Consider the following 7682-nt stretch of genomic DNA (forward strand, 5'->3'; position numbering starts at 1 on the left):
TTTTTATCAAAAGATGTTAAAATGCTGAATCAAAAATAAAATACAAACGTTTGTTTTTTTTTTATTATTAAAATTTAGCAAATAAATAAGATACTAAATAATACTGAATTAACAATATAAAAAAGAACTATACGAAATACGCTGAAATATTTAGAAACGCTTTTTTTAACAAGATGAGGGTTTTTTTTTCTTTTTCTTTTTTTTCTTTTTTAACTATTCTGTGCTTTCACCTAACAATTTTATAAAACAAAATATACCGTAAAATTGACTAACTTGAAAAAAAATACTATCTTAAAAATAACACTTCGTATTCTGCATAAATACCAAAAGAACATTTATTTTTGTATTTATCTGAGACCGAAAGTATGACTATTACTTCTAGCAACTGTATTATTTATCTTCACGATTACTGTTTCTACTCCACTTCCTGTTGCTTCGTTTTTCGTTGATTTTTTTTTTACTGTATCTTTTGTTTCTTAAATTATTAGATTAAAGTACAGAATAAGAGAGACCCCCCCCTCTCACACAAACACACATGTGTTAAGAATTTTTTTTCTTTCTAAATAACAGCGTTATTATTTAAAAAAGAAAAAAAAAACACTTTAGCCTGGGGATAGGCAACCGGAGGTGAATTGGAAACAATAATTATAAAAATCATTGTATTCTTCAAAACGCTCAGTTCAGGGGAACAGAGGATGTAGTATCTGTTCTTTAGCGAAGACCATCCTCCAAAACATTACCTCCTTCAAGTATACTAGCAAAAATACGTTGGGTTTTTTTTATTATTTATTTTAATTAGCGGACTAATCATAAAAGAACGGTCCATGAAAAATCCAATTATTTGAGGCCTCTTAGCGCCGCTCGATGACTTAGTTTCGGAGGAGATAGAGTTTGAAAATATGGAGACATAGTGAGTTTTTACACTAGCATCGATATCCGGCGTTGCCCGGGTCCACATGAAGTTCCGTTTGAACCCAGCTGCTATACTAAGGATATTGAACACTTTTTCATTATTATATGTCAACTCCATCGTCACCCTGACGAAAAAAGATTATAAAATACAGACAAATCTTTGATATACGCACCCGTCACGGAACGAAGATGTTATGTTCTAAAAATCACGTAAATTGATCAAGTATTTTTTTTTCAAACACCGTCTCGCGTTGCCATCTTGAAAAAAGAAAGGGGGGGGCACATAACTCCACATTTCACATTTTCGAGACCAGCCTTGTAATGCTAACAATTTCACATTAATCGTTTAAAAATTATTTTCTTAAAAATATAAAAAATAATATATATATATATATCAATTTACGTGATTTTTGGAATATAGTATTTCCGTCCTGTTATAGATATGTATAGCAAAGATTGTCCTGTACTTTTTCCTTTTTTTTTTTTTTTTTTTTTTGGTTGAACTTTACTACATCCAATGTTTTTTTGTTTGTTTTTTTCAACAACTGTGACCAAATAAGACAAGACAAAAACGCCTTTTTTCCCACATGCCCAATTTTCAAAGTCAAAGGACTTCAGAAAATACATTGTGATGGCATTAGATCCGCTTTCACCCACACCCCGTTTCTCTCTTCGTGGTTTGCATCATTCCATTCCTCTAATCAGTTCTTTTTTATTCGCCCGTTATTAATGTTATTCGCCCCCACCCCACAATCATAGAAAACATTTATACCCTGGTGAAATGTGCACGTTGACAAAGTAACAAATCACATTCTTAGAGTTTTTACAGTATACAGTTTACATTGTAAAGGATGTTTTACCACAAACCGAACAAGTGGTAAAAATTAAAAAAATAAAAATGAAAAATATTTTTAAAAAAAAATACAAATAAATGTTATCAAAGGCAAGATAAGTTACTCTTCAACCTAGCTGGATAAGTTTTTGGTGTTTTAACTTATTTTAAAATGTTTACTTAGTTTGAAACGCGAGTAGTGTCGAGCGCTCAAGTTAAAACGACAACAAAGATGGCGGACATGAGGCTGCCACATTTGGAGTCTCGAGAATCGCTCAAAAGTCAAAATAAATAAAACAATGGTAGAAATCCACCAAATAAATATCACCGTGATATTTATTTGGTGGATTTCTATCAGTAGCTTTGTTATATTTTCTAGTTTTGAGCAATTCTCGAGACTCCAAGGGTGGCAGCCCCATGTCTGCCATTTTTGTTGTCGTTTTAGCTTAATTGCTTCTTGGCACTATTCGCGTTTCAAACTTAATAAACATTTTAAAATTAGTTAAAACACCGAAAACCTCTATATGTAGGTAAAAAATTAACTTATCTTGCCTTTCGTAATATTTTTTCTGGACCAATTTTTTGGTTATTGTCTACACTTAAAACATGCCCGGATCTCATCCTATAATATACAACATAGTCAAGCAACGTTGAGCCTGGTCAGTTCCAGACTGGTGACCTTTTATGATAGCAAGCGCTTAGAGGACATATCCTGGCAACAACTGCAAACACCTAACTTCTTAATCTCTGCTCTGCTGTGCAGTTGCATCCCTAGACACTTCATCCTTTGGAGAAGGCCAGTTCAACCCGCCTAGGGTGAATGTCACTGGATGATGATCTCTTTCTATACGACTAGATAGATGACGTTACCCACTGCGCACGATTACTCCCACATGTTTTAACGGGTGACGTCACAAAACGTCGACGTCATCTTATGTAGTATACAACAAATAATGAAATTGAAATTAGGTTTAAAGTTTTTATGATTCATTCTCAAAGCTCTTTAAAGAAAATATATCACAATATAAATATTTTGTTATTCTTTAGTAGTGGGGAGGGGGCCGCGACCGGCCGTTAAAATACGCTTAAATATATTTTAATTCATGCAGATTTCGTATTTATTATTACAAAGCCAATTCTCTCCCTCTATATATATATATATATATATATATATATATATATATATATATGTAACTCGATAGTTGTATGTTCGATCCACGACTGGGGAAAGGTGCATGTCTAGCCACACTGATGAGTTGTGATACAACGAAACAGTACTGTATGTCGATAACTATATATATATAATATTACTTGCATAAAAAGTATACCCATGGACATGAATAACAAAAAGAGCTTATAGCTCTTGAAAAACGTTAACGTAGCGAAATAAACAGCATCTCGAAGCTGTTGATGTCGCTTAAAACAATAACAAATTTTATGGTACTGATTTGCAAAGTTAAAAAAAAAAAAATGACTCCAGGTGCCTTCAGCTAGAATCGAAACCAAAACATTTAGCACTCCAGCCACGTTCCCTATCGTTTGAGTTATCGACAAATAAAAAAAGGCTTAAAATTAAACCATTTCAAGTTATGAATGAATTCGCGCATGCGCAAAACTAATGACCAAAATGTGAAGGCAAGTTGAAATGATTTTGTATTTGCCGACATATTTCTACACGCGTTGTTCTTCATTCACCCAAAGATTTTACTCATTATAAACCATCCTAGGTATATGATTACTATTTCCTGCTAATTTCAGTGTCATGTGACCAAGAGTTTAAGAGTGTTTACACACACATTTGTTTTATTTATATAGATTATGTTGTTTTAGTTATTTTCGGGTCCCATAGTTTTAAATTAATCATTTCTACTGAAGGCGGTGAAATGGCGTAAAATAGTCTCAGGGTTCAGGGGTTCATACCATGCAAACGGTAAATTTGCGACGAGTTTGATTATCAGATTCGTTGTCAGCAACCTTGAATATGTCTAAAATAAACAAATTAGAGTGGTCGGTGTTCCTATTTATAATGTCTCCCCACGGGACAGAGTTAGACACCAGGGTGTTTTTTTTTTTTAATGTGGAGAAAAGGAACAAAAATTAAAATTGTCTCAGTCATGAAAGATTTCTCCTCCACTGACAGAACAAGAAATTGAAGTGCAGCATCTGAAGAACAGATACTACACTTTGATCTTGTAAACATGGTAATTTTTATTGATTAACTAGCATTTCAGCCGGCGTTGCCCGGGTGTTTGGAGGTGTATGTTGAGCAAAAAAAAAAAAAAAAAAAGCGGTCAATTTTTTTTTTTTTATTTGCCACCTATTATGACCCCTTACAATTCATTATGTTGGACTCAAATCAAGTTATTAAGTTAGATCCATATCCAAGGAACCTACATCTAAAATTTCAAGTGTTTAGACCCAAAATTGTCGGAGGAGTTTGGTAGAGTTCTCAAAGGTCAAATAGTTGAACTTTGACCCCTTAACAGCCAAATTTCTGGGCGAAAACAGATCACAAAGATTTTCCCAAATCTCAGTACCCTGTATATCAAATTTCGAGTCTGTAAACTTAAAATTGACAGAGTTATTGCGTAGGGAAATGTACACACGCACACACACACACACAGATACGTTCACTTAAATAAAGAGAATGTGATACTTATGCACTTATGTTACCCAAACTGAAATAACATTAGGGGAGGGTGTTTTGTAATTAAATTCTGCACTTTCACCTAACAAATTTTAAGGTATTTTTTACGACCTGCCCGAGCGTAATATAAACACCCCTAACTACCCCATGTTAAGAAAGGCTTTCGGAATAAACACCCCCCTCCCCCAGCCTCGGGGCACGTCGTAAAAATTTACCCAATTCAATAATAATAATAATAATAATAATAATAATATCTTAAAACTTGAATTTAGCTGGAAATACTATTTTTAAAAAATAGCACGTAACAGGAGATCATTAGGCTTCATTATTTTAAAATTTGGTATCATTCAATGAATATTGTCATTGGAATTCGAGGTTTACTAAAATAAAATAAAAGTACAAATATGCAATTATAACACAAACGTGTGATCAGTTCTCGTATTTGTGTTTCTCGCCTCTATGTGACTTACACTTTTTATGGTACTTGTGCAGTTTACGGACCGTATTGAAATAATTTATTTTTTTTTTAGAAAATACGCGAGGAGAAGCAAATGTCATGGTAACATTTGATAGGTGGGTTTTTAACAGTATTGTTTTATTTTTATGTCATTATTGAGACTTCAAAGATGCAAGTCACATTTTTTCTTGTTCTCACGTAACACTAGACACTATTTGTTTTTCGAACCGAATAAACGCTTCAAAATACGTTAAAACAATAAAATCTCATCCAGCTAGTTAGAAGAGTAACTTATCTTGTCTTTGATAGCATTTCGGTATTATTATACAAACACCGTGACAGCGTTAGGGTTAGGGTTAGGATTAGTGTTAGGGTTAGGGGTAGGGTTAATTCGCTGTCACGGTGTTTGTATAGTTTTACCTTTACTTCTAATGGTGCTAGTGCAGTAGTGCACTTATTGACCCGCGCTATTTTTTTTTTAAATAGTATTTTCAAGTTTAAAGTTTTATTATGTCTTTTTATTATATTGTGAAGTTAAAGTACAGAATAGCTACAAAACACCCTCCCCCTCCTCATGTTAAGAATTGCTTTCTAAATAATAACGTTATTATTATTTCGGCACGGATCAATAAGTGCACTAGTACCCTCGTTATATATACTTTGTCACTTTTCGTCTGTCTATTGTAAAAACAAATCACTATTCTGCGCTAAGTACTTTCACCTAACAATTTAATAAACGAAAGACACCGTAAAAATTACATTTAACTCGAGATTCCTAGTTAAAAAGTAGCATTCCATAAACTGCACAAGCACCCACTTTCTATAATTATTCATTTACTTATTGAAATAAATAATGCAGTAAGTTTAAAGTACTAAAATGACATAATAATATTAAACAAAAATAACGAGATTAAATCCAACATAATGCATTTCTGTTTCTTTGTAAACAAGTTAGCCACTTTTAAACTTGTTAACAAGAAATTACTATTTGCCATTTGAGTACGGAATGCTTTTGTTTATTTTTTTAATAGGATTTTCAAGTTAAATTCAACATTTTACGGTATTTTTTTTTATTATTAAATTGTTACGTGAGAGTACAGAATAGTTACAAAACGTCCTCCCCATCCAAAGAATGGTTTTCTAAATAACGTATTCTGGGTAAATACAAGTTATTTTAATAGGTACGAGAACTGTCAATTACAGGATTTCTAACTTTTAAACACACACACACACACACACACACACACATTATATAATTTATGGTAAATCTAAATTATTTCACATATTTCTGATAGCTTTATTGTTTCATCAACAAGGGGAAAAAAATGAGGATCGAAGAAACCAAAAAATCGTTTTGTGCGAAAAGATTCATTATTGTCCTTATAGGCTTCCATACGCAATTTCCGTGCTTACAAGAACCTTCGTTCGTCGTGAGTTGACTGCTGTTAAATAATTTATAACAAATTCAAATAATTATTTCCAGTGCTACGGTCAGTAAATTAGTAAAATACAAAAATTAAATTAAATCAGAATTTTGAATAAGATTTTTTAAAAAATAAAGAAATCTTAACGGAGAGTGGGTGGGGAGGTCGATTCAATACGACAAGTCCCCTTTAGAGGAGAAACCTATTTTGTAAGAGAAGGCTGACATTTATGTATACTTAATTCTATTTAATTATAGATCAGTATTTACCGTGTGTATATTTTGTTGTTTTTTTTATAAAGGAAGAAAAAAATCTCAGAATTGTTATTTATAATAAAATCGAAAAAAAAGTGATTTTATTATCTTCATTCGTATCAAAAAAAAAAAAGAGAGAGGAAGGAGAGAGAGAGACATTATTTAGAATTGGATGGGAGAGGCATTCGATTTGGTTAACGTCAACAACAAATGTTGACTTTAGGAGATTAAAGGATTTAAAATAAAAACTCATATCAAATGAAAAGAAATGAGGTTAGAACTTACCAGAAAAATAACGTTTTATTTTTTCGTGTACTACATGGAAAAAATCCCAGCAACTGTATTTCCTTTTTGATGCAACCAAGCAAAGTTATGGCGACTTCCGGTACGAAAATCGGTTCATGCAAAACGCAAATCACGAACAGCGGAAAACGAAATTAATCTCTTTTTTTTTTTTTGCTTTTTTTTTTTAAAAATGCGTTTTTGTTGTTATTTTCATTTTTATTTATTTTTACTTTTTTGGTTATATAAAAATATATTTTGGTGCTTATGCACTTATTGTACCGCCCTATTTTCGAATATAAATAAATATATTTTCAAATTAAATAAATTATTTCCACATTAAATCAAAATTTTACGATACCTCCTATTTTTTAATTAAATTGTTAGGTTAGTAAAAATAGTTACACAATACCCTCCCTATGTTAAGAATGGGTTTCTATAATAATTAATTATGAAACGTTATTATCTCAGCACGGTACAATCTATGGTACTTATGCACTTATTGAACCGTGCTGAAAGAATAACGCTATTGTGCTGTCACTCAATCACACACACGCACGTGCGCAAATAAACGAACGTTTATTAATTTTAATTTCCCCGCGCATTTGCACAAAAAAATAAGTTCTCCCAGTGACGACATAATTTCAAATACGCCCACACGCTTTTCTCACAACAACAAAAGCAAAATGAACATATTTCTGGCGGACGTAGTTGAAAACAGTACCACGTGACACAAGCGACCAATGAGAAAATTTAGAAGATTGTCTTTTTAACGCTTTTCCAAAAACCAAATACCAGCAGCATCAATCTTGTGCTGGAGCCCGTTCAAAAAGTATTTAAACGCAACAAACGTTCTTTTTCCCCTTTTTTTCCC

The 7682-nt window shown here is 32.4% G+C and overlaps 1 protein-coding gene across 2 annotated transcripts in view; it reads right to left on the reverse strand.

The window, feature by feature from the left end:
• The window catches only part of LOC145259289 (cytoplasmic FMR1-interacting protein-like), a 166714-nt gene extending 159762 nt beyond the window's left edge, over positions 1-6952 (reverse strand). For both annotated transcript variants that reach the window (XM_080117160.1, XM_080117157.1), the window contains exon 1: positions 6812-6952. The gene's annotated coding sequence lies outside the window, so the exon portion shown is untranslated. The remainder of the gene's footprint in view (positions 1-6811) is intronic.
• Positions 6953-7682: the final 730 nt, after the last annotated feature.

Source organism: Euprymna scolopes, chromosome 34 (assembly GCF_053919585.1).
Source record: "Euprymna scolopes isolate OS-2025 chromosome 34, ASM5391958v1, whole genome shotgun sequence".
NCBI classification, from domain to species: domain Eukaryota; kingdom Metazoa; phylum Mollusca; class Cephalopoda; order Sepiida; family Sepiolidae; genus Euprymna; species Euprymna scolopes.